We start from the raw sequence: 20383 nt of genomic DNA on the forward strand, positions 1-20383 counted from the left end.
AAAAGAGGCCAGAGTTGAGCGTTATTTTGAAAACAACCTATGTGTCCCATAATAAAAGTGATGAATGCAAAAATGTAGAACAACAATAAGAAAAAACAGTTAAAAGTTAGGTTCTTTTTTAACAGACTTTGTGGTGTTTTAGTCTGGAAAAACTTGTACAAATGAATGAGTACGCAGATTGTTGAGAATATTCCTAGGACAATGTAAATGATATCCAGTATGGTAATCAGTGGATGTGCAGTTTCCATACCTTTGATTGTTATTACGAGAACCTGATTTTAATGAAATGAATTGATTAGAAGTCTGATGCAGAATGTGTGAAGGACCTACCGTGAAACAATATAATTCACGATTAGTAGAGTATTGTATGAAAATATGAAGCATAAAAATTAATAATTTTGATTGCTTACCTGATGTGAATCTGAATTATAAGCTATGTAATTGTTAGAAAAATAGGTTTTTTCACTTCATTAGGCACTCTAGTTTTGGATTAAGTATAGGTTACCTGCATCACTAAAACTGTACTGCTTTGGCAAATGTGCACAACAGTTTTGTTATAAGTAGAAATATGATATAGAATTATTCATCAAATTTGCTGCTCATTTTTCCCCATTACCAATAACACCAATAGTTCACCCATTATTTATATTGTTCCTGGAAATGACTTCCATGTGAAATTCATCATGGAAATAACTATGTATTGGTTTTGAATCATAACGTCAAATTTGTAAAATATCACCTGCTGTGAAATTTCTAAACATTCCTTTCATTACAATTTTATCGCTTATCTGATTTTCTGCTCATTATGTTACAAATTTATATGGCATATCAAATCATACTTATTTCAAAATTTTAGCCACCAGCTGTAAATTTATGTTTCCTATGGTAGGCACTCATTTTCTTTTTTTCCATCTGCCACAGAGTTTTTTATAAACGCTTTGTGATTGATTATTTATTTTGTTAGTGGGGTTGGGGGGGCGGTATGTGATGTGATACTTTGATTCCAAAAATTTGTTTATATCAAGAGCAACTGAAATTTTGGAGCTCATATTGTTCATCTCCTTTGAGAGCGTTTTGTTGTTCCTGTTCATTTCAAATATTTTTGTGGTGAAGCAAAGTATTATTTGTGGTGATTGAAAAAATTATTTTTGTCGATTTCAGATCAATTTTTGATTAATTTTTCTGTAGTGATTTTTATGATTTCATTTATTTGGAATTTTTTGTGATTTTAATTTTTTTTTGCCAATTGAGCTTGAAAAATCCAGAGTATGTACCTCTCAAGGAATCCATCTCTGATTTTAACAGTACCACAATTTTTTGAAAGTGCAATGGTTTACTTGTTGATGTCGATTTAAAGTTTCCTTTTGTTTCCTTTTCTTCCCCCCCCCCCATTCGATGAAAAATTCTGAAAAAATTCAGGGAGGTACTCCCATGTATCCTCTAACTACATAATATATTCGTTCACAGAAAAAATGTATCTCATCGATGAAAAATTCTGAAAAAATTCAGGGAGGTACTCCCATGTATCCTCTAACTACATAATATATTCGTTCACAGAAAAAATGTATCTCAAACACGCGCTGATGCAGGATTTTTCCCCTGAAGAAAGCGTTTTTATGGCCCCCTGGCTGAGGGGATGGGGTGAGGGGTGGGCTTTTGGCCCAAAATTATTTTATTGGGGTATTAAATGCTTTGAATTCCAAAATACGTAAATCGTAAATGAGCCATTACCTCATGAAAAATATATATTTCTGAAGAAGTCACATGTTCTAAAATTATTTTTACATTGGTACTTAATTATGAACATAATTATTCTATCATTACACAAACATCAAGCTATCCAAGAACCATCAGATTGAAGCTGTCATTTTGAAATGGAGAGGGGAAGAGAGTTCACAACTGTAGAAGAAGAATGCAGTTCTCTCGAATTTTTCATCAAGGTATAAAGTTTAATTCGTGAACTTATTGTTCATTTTTGAAACCAATTTGTATGTTTTGTCATATTTTTGCTGGGCTATGATCATCAATTTTTGAAAATTGTGATATTTTTTGAAATTAGTTTCATAATTCAGTTTCCAGTCTAGAGAGCACATAAAAGTGAAATGAGAGTCAGACTATATTAGCTCGAGAAATGAGGAAAAACTTGTGGAATTGTGGAATTTTGGGCTAAAAATACAGAATACAGAATCTTCACACCTCGTCAACTACTCTGATTAATTGGAAATTTAGCTCCCCAAGAGAGCACGTCATTCAAACCTCAGAACCAGATTTACAATTTCTGTAGAAAAGTCAAGTTTTGCGAGAGGCTCTAGATTGACTAACAAACTGTGTCAACTGATGAGGAGGGGGGAGGGGAGGGGTCGGCCACAGTTTGTGAACTGAGTTTCAGATTTTTATCTAAATATGTATATTTTACTCTTTTTATAGAAAATTGATGTACATGCTAGAAGGCTATTTTCACCTTTTTCAAAAATTCATTAAAAATTGAAAAATAAACTTCCGCAGCTGAAAAGGTTTTGAAGGCCAAGTGACATGCTCCTTCAGTCAGTCAAATTTCAACTCAATCGAAGTCGACAAATTGTAAAGTTTTCCTTGTGAGTCAAATAGAAACTGAGGAGCTGTGTTCATCATTATAAATTATTATGTGTCAAAAGTACATGTGAACTTTGTGTCAAATATTCTCTGATAACCTGCGTGTATCATCACAATATGTAATCCACAGTTGTGATTTCCTGCTACTCTATCCACTTCTTCAAGATTTTATTTGATAATCAATGCTTATCTAGTACACACCATTTCACGCCACAAATCAATATGATTTTGGGAGCCCATTTCAATATCATAATACGCGTACCTATTTTATAAACTTGTGACTGGTGCACTTTGCGGACGAGGTATATCTGCAGTAGTGGACTGGAATGTGTCTTTTCTAAATGTGATTAATATCCTAATATACATTCCTTCTAAAAAATATCCAAAAACATTTATCCAAAAGTACACGTCTTTTTCCATTTGTTTGGCGTTCTGTTGATGCTTATTAACGTCGTTATTCTGAATCATCGCAGAAACCACTTCTAGAATTGTCATTATAGAAGAGACTCCACCAACCATTATAAGAATGCGGATATGTAGACTGTACTTTGACCATAACTCTTGTCTGTTCATACCAGCTGATCTAATATACCATACCGCACCAACAATCAAAAATAAACGCGTTATCCTTATAATTCGCACTATTAAAACAAATGTATAACGCCAATCTTGAAGTCCCGCAAATGATATCCAAATTGATGTGTAAATTGTAGGAATGCTGATGCTGAGAAGACAATAAATGATGAATTTCTTATTTTCTGTAGCCAAAAAAGGCAATTGCTGATATATTGCAATTTTGCGAAAACACCAGAATAGATCCATAGCAATAATGAATTTGATCAGTGTGGCCGTTAACATAAAGTATAAAATGAAATTTCCAAAATGACGGTGCTTGTGCAATTGCGAATAACCTCCCAATTCCATTAGGAATACAATCCCGCGCATAAATGTGAATACATAGATCAACAATAAGAAAAAACAGTAAAAAGTTAGGTACTTTGTTAGCAGACTTTGTGGTGTTTTGGTCTGGAAAACTTTGTGCAAATGAATGACTACGCAAGCTGTTGAGAAAATGCTCAGGCCAATGGATGTGATCTTTTCTGTGTGATCCCATGTTATACCTTCAATTGCCATGCTGTTGACAATTTGAAATTCATTAGTCAAGCGTCACTTTGAAAAAATTACAGAAATTATAAATTTGTTTGCTTACCTTAAAAATTCGAATTCGCAAAATTATTCTTTCAGTTGACGAGTTGTTAATATTTCACTTTACAAAACATTGTAGTTGTGGAATGATAAGCCAAACCTGAGTTTATTTTTTTCAAATTTTGCAAACGAGAACAATTTTATGATATGAGGCAGAGGTATGGTGTTTAGAATTTACTCATCTGATTTCCTGTTTATTCAATATTGTTTTCATATTATGTTTAAATATTATCTTTCTTTTTCCTGGAAATATAATACGAGTATGATCAAATTTATTACAGAAAAAAAAACATTAGAATTATAATCAAGGTTTTAATGAATGTTGTTTTTTTTTTCATTTTTAAATTCCCCAGTAGAAAAAATTTGACAGAAGTCATGAAATTGAATAGAATACAACTTGTATCAGTTTTTCCCTACTTTTTTGTGTTTGAAGAACATTAATTTCACTGGGCTGCAATTTACCAAATTCCTACAGATTTTGTGAAAAATTTGGTTAGTGAAGTGCTGTACAACTACCAAAAAAATGTTGAAGAGTCTGCTGCTGTTTCTGCAGCTCTATTATTAAATAACATAGAATAATTGAGATGAAAATTTTCTGAAAATCTGTATTTCACAAATTCATATTACATATAATAATAATTATAATTTCCTTAGAATTTAAGTGATTTAAATATGCGTAAGTAAAGATATGTACATACACTTCCAATTGCAAAAAGAAACAAAACTTGAAAATTTCTTAAAAGTCTGCTTATAAAATATCCAATTGGAATTAATTCATTAATTTTTCATTATAGGTACGTACATCAATCAATACATGTATCTTCCAACAATAAGTATGCATTTTTTGTGGAACTTTTTAATCGTTAATTGGTGAATTTAATTTTCCTAGTGTACCTACCTACTTCATTTTCATGAACTACAAGTCTATTGCATGTTGATCAGTAGGCTGAACAGTTTCTTTTTTGAATGTGATCAATATTCTAATAACAGCTCCTTCTAAATAGTATCCCAAATCATGTATCAATATCAAAACAGACGTGCCTTTGAAAATCTCTTTCTGCTCATCATTGCCATTCAAAATCATCATTGATATGACTTCTGCAATGCTTATTGCAGAAGAGAAACCACCAAGCATTGTAAGTATACGAACATGTAGACTATACTTTGACCATAATTCCTGTTTATTCAACTCAGCTGATCTAATGTACCAAAATGCGCCTATAATGAAAAATAAACGTGTTAAGCGAAGGGTTCTTATAATCACAAATGGTTCAAAATACAACTCATACATAACTGTATTTTTTTCGCTTATTGATATGAGCCAAATTAACATGTACAGTGAAGGTATGCTTACTCCTAGAAGACTATGAACAATAAATGTTTTATTTAGTATAGTTGAAAAAAAGGTTTGCTGATATACGGCAACCTTGCGAAAACCCATAAATAGATCCACAGCAATAATCGACTTGATGAAAGTTGTTGTTACCATTAAGTATACAGTGATGATAGAAGACCAGATATAGGCCTCTTTATTAAAACCTATGTCACTCATAACATTGATGATGAATGTAAAAATATACAACAGCAATAAGAAAAAACAGTAAAAAGTTAGGTTCTTTGTTAACAGACTTTGTGGTGTTTTGTTCAGGAAAAACTTGTACAAATGAATGAGTACACAGGTAGTTGAGAATATGCCGAGGGCAATGCGAATGATACTCAGTATTATATTCGGTGGATATTTAGTTTCCATACTTTGATTGATATTATGAGAACCTGATTTTAATGAAGTGTGATGCAAAATACGTAAATGACCTATCGTGAAACATATTATATTCATGATCATCAGAATATGAAGCATAAAAATTGATAAATTTGATTGCTTACCTGTGTGAATCTGAATTATAAACCACGTATAAAAAAACCAGATTTTTCTTCACTACATTAAATGTTCTTGTTTTGGAATGAGTGTAGTTTACATCAATAAAATTGTCCTGTTTTGGCAAATGGACACAACAGTTTTGTTATAGAAATATGCTATTAAGAATTACTCATCAAATTTGCTATATATTTTTCCTCAATATCATTACCAGCAATAGTTTCACTATTATTTTCATTTTCCCGGGAAATGAAACTTCTATGTGAAATTCACAAATTATAATGTTGAATCAAGTCTGTGATGTGATGAGTGTATGGAAGTTAACTCATAAAGCATGTCATTTTACTTTAAACGGTAATTTTGTGATCTTTTCTTCCGGCATAAAATTAAAGGCGGGTATAAGATGTATCGCCAATCACTCATTGCGCTTTGAATTGTTACATCAAATACGAATTGTAAATGTTCCCCTTATATTGATGTGAGTATACTGCTTGAAATATTTTCCCACAAATTTTTGATTACCTATATTAGATTTACCTATGTGTCCTGGCGAATACCCATTATGGAAATGAAAAATTTTACTGTTCGCATTTCATATAATTGTTGAACACTTCTTTAGAATCTTTACTTGTCTCCTCTGAATTGTTCTAATTTTTTTTTTAAGTTAAAAGGTGATTCTAATGGTATTTCAAGCCCAACTCACACACAAATTGTGTGAACTGGACAAAGCTGTATCAAAAGAGCATATGAAGAAATACCACCAGCCAAAATTTCAGTTGCTAAAGTGCATTTTTCGATTTATGGTGAAGTTTTGAAAATTAAGTTTTGGTCAAAAATGAGAGAAAAATCAAAATTTTACCAAATCAACTCAAGAAGATAAAATTTGGGATATAATATCCTATTTTTGGTTTCAAGTCGTTTTGGAGCCTCCAGAAACTTCCTAAAAATTCCAGTATTCCGAAAAAAAAATCTTGACCAAATAATACAGATTTTGTGAAAAATTGGATTGGTCAAGTGCTGTACAACTATCAAAAAATGTTGAAGTGTTTGCTGCTGTTTCTGCAGCTCAATTATTCAATAACATAAAATTATTGAAATGAAAATTTTCTGAAAATCCGTATTTCACAAATACATATAGTGTACTTCATTTTCATCAACTACAAGCCTATTGTATTTTGATCAGATGTGCTTTGGATAGTAGGTTGAATAGTTTCTTTTTTAAATATGATCAATATCCTAATAACAACTCCTTCTAAATAGTACCCCAAATAATGTATCCAAAAATACACCTCTTCAAATATCTTTTCCTGTTCACCATGTTTATTCAAAATTATCATTGATATGACTTCTGCAATGCTTATTGCAGATGAGAAACCACCAAGCATTGTAAGAATACGAACATGTAGACTATACTTTGACCATAAATCCTGTTTATTCAACTCAGCGTATCTAATGTACCAGAATGCGCCCATAATGAAGAATAAACGTGTGAAACGAAGAGTCCTTATAATCACAAATGGTTCAAAACACCATCCATACATATTTGTATTTTCTACACTCAATATTATGAACCAAATTAACATGTAAAGTGAAGGTATGCTCACTCCTAGAAGACTATGAATGATGAATGTTTTATTTTGTGTAGTTGAGAAAAAGTTTTGCTGATGAATGGCAACCTTGCGAAAACCTATAAATAGATCCACAGCAATAATGGACTTGATGAAGGTTGTTATTACCATCAAGTGAAGAACGATGATGTAAAGCCACATATAGGTGTCTTTGTGAAAACCTATGCTTGCCATAACAATGATGAATGTAAAAATATACAAGAGCAATAAGAAAAAACTGTAAAAAGTTAGGTTCTTTGTTAACAGACTTTGTGGTGTTGTAGTCTGGAAAAACTTGTACAAATGTATGAGTACGCAGATTGTTGAGAATATGCCTAGGGCAATGCAAATGATGAACAGTATGATAATCAGTAGATGTTTAGTTTCCATACTTTTGATTGATATTATGAGAACTACTTGATTTTAATGAAATGAATTGATTAGAAGTCTGATGCAAAAACCTGCCGTGAAACAATATATTCACGATTAGTAGAATATTGTATGAAAATAACGAAGCATAAAAATTAATAAATTTGATTGCTTACCTGTGTGAATCTGAATTATAAGCTACATACTTGTATGAAAAACAGGTTTTGTCACTTCATCAAGCACTATAGTTTTGGAATGTGTGTAGGTTACCTGCCTCACCAAAATTGTCCTGTTTTGGCAATTGTGCGCAATAGTTTTGTTATAGAAATATGATATTAAGAATTAGTCATCAAATTTGCTGTTCATTTTCCCTCATTATCAATACCATCAACAGTTCACCCATTATTTATATTTTTCCTGGAAATGAAACTTCTATGTGAAATTTATCACGGAAATAACTATTGGTTTTGAATCATAACGTCAAATCTGTAAAATATCATCTGCTATGAAATTTCTAAACATTCCTTTCATTTACAATTTTATCGCTTATTATCTAATGTTCTGCTCATTGTGTTACAAATTTATACTTATGGCCTAATATATTTGAATTTTATATCATACTTATTTCAAAATTTTAGTCACCGCTGTAAGTTTATGTTTCCTATTGTAGGTACTCATTTTATTTTTTTCCATGTGCCATAGGGTTACTTATAAACGCTGTGTGATTGTTTATTTATCTCGAAGGGGGGGCGGTAATGTGATGGGGGTATTTTGATTTCAAAAATTTGTTTACATCAAGGGCGCCTGAAATTTTGGAGCTCATAATATTAAACGTTTCATCTCCTTTGAGAGCGTTTTGTTGTTCCTATTCATTTCAAATATTTGTGTGGTGAAGCAAACTATTGGTGACTGAAAAAATTATTTGTATTGATTTCAAATCAATTTTTGATTAATTTTTCTGTAGTGATTTTTATGATTTCATTTTTTGGAATTATTTTGTGATTTTTTGTGATTTTTGCCGATCATTCTTTAAAATCCTCTGATTTGAACAGTACCACAATTTTTTGAAAGTGCAATGGTTTACCTGTTATCTGTTGGTTGGTCAGATTGTCACCCTTTGTAATTTTAGTGTTGATTTTTTTGCTGATTGAACCTTAACCATGAAAAGTCCAAAGTATCTACCTCTCGAGAAATCCGTCTCTGATTTGAACAAGACCTCAATTTGAAACCCTCATAATCAAAATTTCAGCTGTCCAAATTGATTTTATTTTCAATTTTTGGCAATTTTTTAAAAATTCAACATTCATTTTTGATAATTTATGCGTTTTTATAAAATATAAAATTCATGCACTAAAAATGGCAGAAATTTACCCTGAAACTTAGATATAGGTATCAACTTCTCGAACCAAACACTGTTTCCGGCCATTTTGAAACCTCCAGCGAGGTTTTCAATTTCTCTATAATTCTAAAAATTTTTCCAAAAGGCCTAGAAATTAATTTGGGCAGCTAAACATCAAATTATGGAAGTTGATCCACGTTTTTTAGTGGCATAAAATAATGTCCACGCTTTCTGGAGAAATTATAAAAATTCTGGACAAATCGAAAATCGCGCTGGAGCCTCCAGAATGACTGAAAATGGTGAAATTGTTTATTGTTTATTGTTTATTCGTTCCATACATGAATCTTAATAAATATGTACCTTTAACGACCCACCAGTACCTTTCGGTGAGCGGGGGATCGGCTCTCTCCTCAACACTCGGATAATAACAAATGCAAAAACCAAAAAAGATTTGAAAAAAACACAAATAAAATAAAATAAATAAGAATAAATATAAATATAAATAAATACAAAAATACACAGATAAACAAAACAGCCAAAACGGTTCGAAGGACTTTATATTAGTTTCAGGAGTAATTTCCATCATTTTTACCGAGTAAATTTTGTATTTTTTCAAAAATCACAACTTTTCGAAAATATATGTATAATCAAATCAAATCAAATAGGCAGGTCAGCTGAAATTTTGGGTAGCCGAGTTCCACACCACGCTTTTACCAAAAATCGTGGTCCCGTTCAAATCGAAAATGGACGCTTTGAGACGGTTCCCTTGTTAGTGTGAGTTGCCTACTTATTAGATGGAAAGAGGTTAGATTACTTATGAATGAAACACCTCGTAGAATTATTTTGATGATAGGTTAGCGTATTGAATGTATCATAATTCATAATTCAAAATTCATGAAAATCTATAATTGTTTGCTAATTACATGGTATACATAGTACATACATATATACAATTCGCTATCTTAGTAATAATGATTTTTTGTTCAAAAAATGGCTCTTCCACGAATTATATATGTACAATCGATGAACTAGGGATGTTCATAGTATTAGAAACAGGCTGAAATGTTTCCTTTTTAAACGCGAGTAACATCCGAATAATCGCTCCTTCGAGAATACACCCGAACCAGTTTATTCGTAAAAACACATTCTCCATACAATGATCATCCTTCCAGTGTTTATCGAATTTATCCTGTATCGTCATCGAAATTATTATTTCCAGAACTGTTATGGCGGAAGAAAACCCACCTAGCATTGTAAGAATACGAATATGCAGACTGGATTTTGACCATAACTCTTGTCTGTTCATACCAGTAGATTTAATGCACCAGAATGCTGCAATAATCAAAAATAAACGCACGATACGAATAATTCTCGTTGTTACGGATGGTCCAAAATACGAGTTTATTGTACCGCATCCATGTTCTCGTGGGTTGCATAATTTGAACCAAATCGCCGAGTAAAGTAATGGTACACCAGCACCAAGCAGACAGTAAACAATAAGTTTTTTATTATGAGTGGTCGAAAAAGGGGTTCGCTGATAGAAGGCGATTTGGCGAAAACACCAGAATAGATCGAGAGCCATTATAAATTTGACGAATGCGGATACCATTATCAAATATATCATAAGTATGATACATGTAGGCCAAATATTCCAGTATGCCTTTACCGCAGTCAAAATGTAGATCAACAGTAAGAAAAAACAATAAAAAGTAAGGTATTTGGTTAACAGACTTTGTGACGTCTTAGTCCGGAAAAACTTGTATATATGAATGATCACGCAGATTGTCGGGAATATGCTCAGGATAACGAATATAATATCAGTTATAGTCCAGAACTGATGATCGTGAGATGAATGGTCGCTTTCCGTGTCGTTGGTTGACATCACAAAGAGTTTTATGAGAGAGCCTAATGTAAGCAGAAAAATACAAGTACGAATTCATAATTCAGCGAAAGATCCGATGAAAAAATAAAGCATGGATATCTTTGAAAATTTGTTTACTTACTTCTATGGATTTGAACTTATGAAATTATTCTCGCTGGATAAGAATACCATTTTTCTCCTTATATGAAGCGTTCTGGTTGCACGGAGCGTGAAGCAATACAATAATTACCTAATAATGCGTAATTTTTTCTCCAACTTTTGCGGATCGGGATGATAATTTTTCTATGAGGACGTGATAAGTGTACTAAAATTGACTCATCAAACGTACCATTTTATTTTCAACGTTAATTTTGTTATTATCACTAAATACTCAAATATTATCTTTCTTCCGGCAGAAAATTAAACGCGGGTATAAAATTTATCGCCGATCACTCATCGCGCTTTGAATTGTTACGTCAAATGAAAAATTGTAAAATGTATCCCTTATATTGACGTGAGTACTGCTTGAAATATTTCCCGACAAATTTTCGATTCGGTTATACTCATCGATGTATCCTGGAGAATACCTATTTTGGAAGTGAAAAATTTTACTTTTCGTATATCGTGTGATTTTTGAACACTTTTGGAATTTTTACCTCACTTCTGTGAAAAGTTCTGATTTTTTTTTGAACAACAAATGGTTCTAAGGTACCCCAAGCCCAACTCCCACTCAAATTTTGTAAATCGGATGAAGCTGTATCGAAAGAGCATATTAAAATGTACCACCAGCCAAAATTTCAGTTGCTGAAAAGCATTATTTTTTAGATTTTTGGTGAATTTTTAAAAATTAAATTTTGGTTAAAAATGAGAGATTTTTTGTTATTTTTTGGAAAATCAGGGTGTCCAACGATCATGAAAAGTTATGAAAAAGTCATGAATTTTGTTCGAAACACGCTTGAAAATTTTTTAAAAAGCCCATAAAATGAAAAAAAAAAATCAAAAATTTGTTCCAAAATTGGAAAAATGAAAAATTGATATACCTAATTTTTGATCCTGTAAAAAATGGCAACCCTGTTTGACAAGTGCGTAAATGTTAAAAATAGGTTATGAAAAAGTCATGATTTTTTTGTCTGGGGAGTTTTGTTAGACACCCTGAAAATGGAATTTCTAGAAAGTTGCTGGAGGCTCCAAAACAACCTCAAACCACTTGCTGTAGACTCAGCATGTCTAGTGTAGAATGAATTTTGGCTTCCGGACTTGATTTAGTGAAATCATGTGAAAATTTTGAAGTTTCAAAAATCTACTGGAGGCTCCAGGAATTTCTAGAAAGTCGCTGGAGGCTCCAAAACAACTCGAAACCACGTCCAGTCGACTCGACATTTTGAAATTGAGAGGGGCAGAGTGAATTTCGGCTTTCCAGCTTGCAAATTTTAAATATTGCTGGAGGCTCCAGAACTGCTCAAAACGTTTCAAAATTGTTTCCAATGGACTTGGCCAGTCAATTTTGTAAAATTTTGATTTTCTCATTTTTGACTCAATTTTCAAATTTTACCAAAAATCAAAAAAGCACTTAAACTCTGGAAATTTTGGCTCATGGTACATTTCTCTAGGCTCTCTCGATCAAGCTTTGTTTGGTTCAGAAATTTTTGTGTGAATTTTGATACCTCTCTCGTGGATGTGAGAGAAGGGTCGATTTGAAGGTGTGAAAGAAATTTTGAGTACCTACCTAATTTGTGGCAAAAAGGTGACAATTTTGGATTTTTTTGTTTCAAATTTGAGATTCTCGTCTCTTCGGATTTGCAATTTACTTGCCTTAGTCGGTTTAGAATATGATTAACTTTTCAGCTGCCAAAGTTGATTAAAACGTCTGCTGGAAAAAAGTCAACGTTGATCCTAAAGGGGGGGGGGGGATTACACTGGTGTTTGACTTGATCTAATTTTCAAATTTTCATCTCTATAATATCTTAATTTTTTTTGTAGAATAGTATATTACAACACAGTAGACGAAAGTGAATGATTTCTTGTTGAGTGCGAAGATTGGCGGAACGAGCCGAAGGCGAGTGGAGCCAACGCACGAGACAAGAATTCATTCACTTTTGACTACTATCTTGTAAGATATTTTTCATTATAAATGCTACGAAAAAATAGAGCATATTTACTACCGTTTACCCATCGTGAAAACTTTTTCCTACTGTGATTGAAAAAATTCCTCTTTCCATCTCTAGGGATGGAAAAGAATTCTTTTCCATCCCTAGAGATGGAAAAGAATTCACATTGACTAATATATTGTAAATTCTTTTCCATCACAGTGTGACGGAAAAGAATTTCTTTTCCATCCCTAGAGACGGAAAGAGGAATTTTTTCAATCACAGTAGGAAAAAGTGTATTTTCGCGGTGGGTAAACGGGGGTAAAATGCTACATTTTCGTAGCATGTATAATGAAAAATTAATTTATCGATCGACTATTTCCATAATTTTCAAAAATTCGTCAAAAATCGTAAAATCAACTTCGGTAGCTCAAAATTTAGTTCTGAGGTGTGGGTGACATGCTTTTTCAGTGAGTATAATTTTACCTCAATAGGAGTTGTTGGTTGAGTTTTCAATGCTTGGGATGAATTATTTGGTTGATACGACAATTATAATAAAGTAAACTCGTTATGTTCTGAAAAACAAAACATGTATATTTCTCTCACAACTTACAACTTCTTTGTGAAAACATTTTAAATAAAAACTTAAGATTTATTAATCACTGTTCAGTTATAAGTATTTGAAAATATTTCATCATTACGAGTACATACTACATACTTAGACATTAGATGAAAAATGATAGATGTAGAGTGTAGACCTTTTCATTAAAATGATTTTATTGGTGCATTCAGTTTTCATGCATGATATGCAGCCTGTTGATCAGATCCAGCAGTAGTGGATGGCTGAAATGTTTCTTTTCTGGGTGCAAGCAATATCTTAATAAGCGCACCTTCCAGAGAATATCCCACATAGTGCATCCAAAAACTCACATCTATGGTTGTGTCTCGGGAAAACATCAATGAAATGGCTTCTATAATGCTTACTGTTGAAGAGAATCCACCAAGCATTGTAAGAATACGAATATGCAAGCTATATTTTAACCATAATTCCTGCGGTCCACTGATATTAGCAGTTCTCACATACCAGAATGCACCAAATATCAAAAATAAACGCACGATACGTACGATTCTCATGAACTCGAATGGTCCTAAATGATAATATAAAGGATCTAAATCCACACCCATTTTTATGAACCAAATAGATGTGTAAATTATGGGTATGCTGGTACCAAGAGCGCAATAAATTACAAATTTTTTACTTTGAAAAGCTGATGAAAAAGGTGTTCCCGGGTAAATGGCAACTTTGCGAAAACACAGGAATAGATCCAAAGCAATAATGAATTTGATGCACGTTGTGATTGCCATCAAGCATATAATTAAAGGATCCCATGTACTGTCGTATTCTGCCAAGTCCCCATGGTTCACAGCAATAGAGACGAATGTGAAAATGTAGATCAATAATAAGAAAAAACTATAAAAAGTGAGATACTTTGTTAACAGACTGTGTGCAGTTGATGTGGTCCGAAAAAACTGGTACAAATGGATTGATACGCAGAATGTCGAGAATATGAGAATGACAATCAATATGATGTACAATATTGTCGTTAGTGTATCCATTCCCACTCTTTTGATTGATATTACACAAACCTATTTGGAATAAAATGAGTAGATCAGAAGTCTGAAATGAAAGAAGTACAGGTATCTACATATCTTCTACACAAGCGAAATAACGAAAAAAAATATAAATATGTATAAAATAAAGCATATAGATATTCATGGATTCGTTTACTTACTTACCCTTTTGAATTTTTATAATTATTTTCGCAAAAAACAAATCAGCTTTTTTCACTTTTTCGAGAGTTCCATTTATGAAATGATAATAATTTATGGTACTAATGCATCTATAAATCAGTCTAGCTTTTGCGAACAAACGTGTGCGTCAATTTCGTTATCGATGGTATCAAAATGGAAATTATTCATCAAAATTTACCGTGTTTTGTTCAATTTTTTTGTTATCACTACCCAATGTATGACGATTATCTTCATTTTCCATGGAATACGTCACGCTCATGTGAAATTTATCATCAAATCTCTCATAACATTTTTCCTTTGCCGATTAGCAAAACATTCCGAGGTGCTCTATCAACGCGTGATTAGAAATTTTTTTTCAAAAAATAGAAAACTTATGGCAATTTTTGGTAAAAAAGCAAAATTTTTTGCAGTTTTGTAAAAAGCAACATTTTTGTAGTAATTCTGCAAAAAAAAAAGATTTTTGACAATTTTTGAAAATTTTGACCAAAAACAAAACTTTTTCACAATTTTTACCAATTCTGCTAGAATAAATCAATTTTTTTGGAACGCAAAACTTTTTTAAATTCAACTTAAAAAAGGAGTTTTTTTAAAAAATAAAGGACTTTCCATTTTTACAATTCATTTTTACAATTTTTTTTACACGTTATTTTTTTGGAAAAACTTTTATGGTGAGGATTTTTTTGGGAGTCAAAATTTTATTTGGACGTGGATTACATTTCTTTTGTCGTTATATATGAAATCGAATTGTAAATTGTCGTGGTGAACCATCTTCAACAATTGTCGTTGAAAATACCCTATTTTGTCGTTCGAATCACTTTTTCTGTCGTGCCAATATTTATTATATTCCCAGCATCTAAATGTCAAGACCAGTTTCGATATGGGCCTTTACAGTATAGTATACAATTTTTCAATATCTATTTTGGGTAATTCTATGCAAAATTGAACAAAAATTTTACAATGGGTCATTGATTATTGTTCAAACAGAAAGTTATCACGCACTTATTCTGAAATAAGAGTTATGATTATTTAAACATTCAAGTCTCCCAATGAGTTATTAATGAGTAAGGTTCCTACGTACAATGAAGAAGTCACTATAGAAAATTTTAGAAAGGTATATTCAATAGTTACATGTTCATTGTTACCAAATACATAATAACGCCCCTTACAAAAATAGATTTGATTAGAATATACAGCTCATATATGTAGGAAAAAATATAGGAATTGACTGGCTTGAGCAGATCCGATCTCAACCAAACTCCAATCTGTTTAGATCAGATCAGATAAAATTGAATCCTGTGAATATCCGGACCAGATCTAATCATTTTACGCTACTTAAGACATTAATGTAGAAATACGATGCATTGCGCAGGCGCAGATGTGTTCACAAAAAAATGATTTTCAAATTGACGATGAAAATGAACCATTTTCTCACATCGCGAATGAATTACCTACGTGATTGTTTAGTCTGTCGACCAGATGTATCGATTTTGGGAGACTGAAATCTTTCTTTTCTGAATGAGAGTAATATTGTAATAACAGCACCTTCTAGAAGATGTGCCAAATAATTTATGAAGAGATACATAATTACTATTGAATTTTTAGAATCTGGAAGCTTATCATCATTCAAAATCATCACCGAAATGATTTCCAAAACGCTTCTTACAGACAAGAATCCAGCTAGCATTATAAGAACGCGAACGTGCAAACCATATTTTACACACAATTCCTTTCTATTCACCCTAGATGATTTAATGTACCAAAATGCACCAAAAATGAAAAATAAACGCGCGATACAAATGATTCTCATGATTGTACATGGTCCAAAATTGGAGCAAACATATTCAATATCTAAACCTGTCTTCATGTATGAGATTATAGTGTAAGGTAATGGTACACTTGCACCGAGGAGACAATAAATAATTAATTTTTTATTATGAGTTGGCGAAAAAGGTGTCCCAGGGTAGATGGTAATTTTACGGAAACATAGGAATAGATCCAAAGCAATCATGGATTTGATGCATGTGGCCGTCAGCATCAAGTGTACAATGATAATGACAAGTTTCCAATAATACGAATAGACTTCATCAGTGCTTAAATGATGTATATCCATAATGATGGCAATGAATGAAAAAATGTAGATCAATAGTAAGATAAAACAGTAGAATGTGAGATGTTTTGTCAACAAACTTTGTGGTGTTGTGGTCCGGAAAAACTTGTATAAGTGTATGATTATGCATATTGTCGAGCTTATGCTCAGACCGAGGAATACAATATTCAACGTAATGCCTAAAGTTTCAGTTTCCATTTTGTTGTTTTCTACTGTCTTTGTCTTGTACAAACCTAATGGAAATGAAATGGTTAATATATGTAATGTACAATAAGCATTATCAGCAAAGGATCTGATGAAAATAAATAAATAAATAGAGATATTTGAAAATTGGTTTACTTACACTTCCTGTATGTATGAATTTTATTTACTCGTATTTAGTTATTCTTACAAATAAGAAGCATGGTTTTTCACATTTTTAAAGACAATTTAGTTGTGGAATGATAATTTACTCGTGAATTTGTACATCTTTTCCGAACACTAAATATGTATGTTTCGTTAGATGGATTCAATATTCAAAATTACATAGGTCTCGTACATGCATCACAATATACTAATGCCTGGTAAATGACGATTTTTAGGGTTCCCCCACCAAGGGGAACCCTATTAAAATCACCTAGGATCATCGTCATCATCATTATGTTTTCAGGTTTTCAGTAACCTAGATACCTATTACCTACTAACGCTGTCTGGTGCCGTGTAAAGAGAACTATTTCTCCTGTAAATTATCAGCCTCTATTGGTGAAGTCAGAAAATATGAGAAAATACAATATACTACATACATACCAAGCGAATGTTTTTTTTTTCAGCAGCAAGTACATCATAAGTAGAATGAGAACGTATGTTTGGAAAATGTTCTTACGCTCATCTCCAACAGAATGATGAATGAAATGTGGTACCTTGTTACCTTCAATATTCAATCAACGATTCGAATTTTCGACAACGACAATTATATCTAATTATTATTATTTTGTATTTATTCGGGCTGGTCTAATTATTCAAAAAATTCTGATTCTCAAAAATCCCAAATAATACCCTATTTGTTTTTTGTCAACATTTTTATGAACGTTTGTGAAAAAGAAAATCCGTCCCACCTCCTTGCCTAAAATGGCAGAAAACGCTTTTTGGTTTATGGGGGGAGGGGAGGTTATTTAACAAGTTTTGATCAAAAAATCTTCAATTTGGAAAACATTTTGAGTTATAACTTTTCATCAAAATTGATCTGGAGGCGAAAGGAAGCGCCCAAAAAAAATTTCATGTGAACAAAGTTGTAGAGAATTAAATTTTCAATCGACATAATGTCGTTAGTTTTTTTTCTAGAGTGCTTAGTTTTTGAGTTTTTCTCAAAAAACTAAAATTTCATTATGTGCAAATTCATTTTTCTGAAAAGTGATCAATTTAAAAAAAAAATTCCATTTGGTACAAATCACTCAAAAAAAGCGGAGTTTTTTGAGATGTACCCTTTTAACTCCAAACAACTTGCAATGTTGTTGAGATTTTGAGTTAAGCCATTTGCATTTTTACAAGATCTAGATAATGTACCCAACTCAAAGTGTTATATTTTTTGGTTGAGGGGGGTCATACAAACCCCAAAAATGCAAAAATGTCAGATTCAATTTTTTTCTAGATGTAACCTTATTAATTACTCCCAAGGTGCGAGATGATGGCTACTTTGATAACAGTTGCCAATTCTGCAGAATTTCTTGATGTAGCAGTAGCATTTGACCGAGTATGGTACAAAGGTCTCCAATCAAAACTTGTAGAAATCCTACTAGGAAATTGCGTTAGTTTGCTGAAATTCTATATTACAGAAAAAGTACCTATTCAGGGTGTTCAATGAAGATGCCATACCTACTCAGCATCCAATTAATGCAGGAGAGTCTCAGGGTAGTGTTCTGGGACCAATTCTATATTTAATGTGCACAGCTGATATACCAACATCAGAAGAAACTGAAACTGCAATGTTTGCTGATGACACAGCGATTTTGTCAGTTCATTCATCCCAAGCCCAAACAACAGAGCTTGAATGCTTAACTAAAAGGTAGGTATGAGGGGTACCATCCCTCATGCCTACCTTTTAATTGAGCAGTGAAGTCCGAGAGGGAGCGCTACAGTGCAAAAAGAACGGTTTACACAAGGTGTGATCTCAGAATTGGAGATACGAGCTTTTGCATCTAGGGCGACGATTTGCTAAGAGAAAATGTGATGTTTAGTACACAGTCTACAATCTACATTAAACTGAATGAAATTCTAGTTGCCAGCCTTGCAAAATACCTGGGTATTCATCTTGCCTCTGGAAGAAAACCCAAATCAACCTGAAACTCCGCCAAATGTATTGGTTGGATATCATTCAAAAATGAAGATTGAGAGTAAAAGGCTAATTTATCAAAATGATAATCAAACCTGTGTGGACATATGGGATACAGTTATGGGGATGTGCTAAAGCATCAAATCATAAAATCATCTGAACAGTTCAAAATAAAACTCTCTGAACAATGACTGGTGCAAGTGCAATATGGTTTCAAATAAATGAAGCACTTCATAAGGATCTTGAGATAAAATGGGTAGATAAAGTTGTTAGAGAATTTGCAACAAAGCATGAGAAACGACTTCATATGCGCATCAACCCCAGAGGCAATTCAACTGTTAGATACTAGTTTGCTGGTTAGGCGTCTTAAACATCGAAAGCCGCATGACTTGGTGATTTGATATAACATGTAATGTGTATAGCAGATTGGTTCATGGGAACCAACCTGCACATGTTACTCTATAAAAGAATAAGTTCAACGTGTTACTTATTTAAGAAAAATCTTAAGATTCTAATATTAAATCTAACAGAAAAAAAATACTTACCATAGTTATTGTTTGAACGGTTACTTTTCGAATTGAAAATTTTTCTCCCTCGCTAGTCGCTACCCTTGGTGTATTGAGTGTTGCTGGGTTTTGGAGATGCCAAAACGCCAATTATTTATGAATTGCAAAACACTCAAAAGCATCAAATGAAAAATTTAAGTGTCCAAGATATGAATTTGGCGTTTATCAATGCGTTAGGTCCCTACATGTAATGAAGAAGTCGCTATAAAAATTTTTTTAAATGTTTATTCAATAATCAGCACAACATGCTTAATGTTACCAAATAATAATGCCACTTTACAAAAATAGATTTGATTAGAATATACAGCTTATAAATAGGAAAAATAATTATATGATTTGGTTGGCTTGAACAAATCCGATCTAAATCGAAGTAAAAATGTGTTTAGATCAGGCCAGATAAAATTGAATCCATTGAATATCCGGATCAGACCTAATCATGTTACGCTACCTTAGAAAACATTAATGTAGAAAGATTTACAATGCATTGCGCAGGCTCAGAATGTGTTCACAAAAAGGAAATGATTCTTCAAATTGATGATGAAAACGAACTATTTTATCATATTGTGAATGAATTACCCAAGTGATTGTTCCAAGTTTTGTGAACTATATACTACGGTAGTCTGTCGACCAGATGTATCGATTGTGGGAGACTG

The 20383-nt window shown here is 32.5% G+C and overlaps 1 protein-coding gene and 1 long non-coding RNA gene across 8 annotated transcripts in view; one reads left to right on the plus strand and one right to left on the minus strand.

The window, feature by feature from the left end:
* The window catches only part of Mical (Molecule interacting with CasL), a 146300-nt gene that overhangs the window by 81169 nt on the left and 44748 nt on the right, over positions 1-20383 (plus strand). The window lies entirely within an intron of this gene.
* Positions 9977-11181, minus strand: LOC135846836 (uncharacterized). The gene is made up of 2 exons (XR_010559021.1): positions 10993-11181; positions 9977-10894 (listed from the first exon to the last, which is right to left on the minus strand). It is a non-coding gene; the product is annotated as an uncharacterized LOC135846836 (long non-coding RNA).

Source organism: Planococcus citri, chromosome 5 (assembly GCF_950023065.1).
Source record: "Planococcus citri chromosome 5, ihPlaCitr1.1, whole genome shotgun sequence".
NCBI classification, from domain to species: domain Eukaryota; kingdom Metazoa; phylum Arthropoda; class Insecta; order Hemiptera; family Pseudococcidae; genus Planococcus; species Planococcus citri.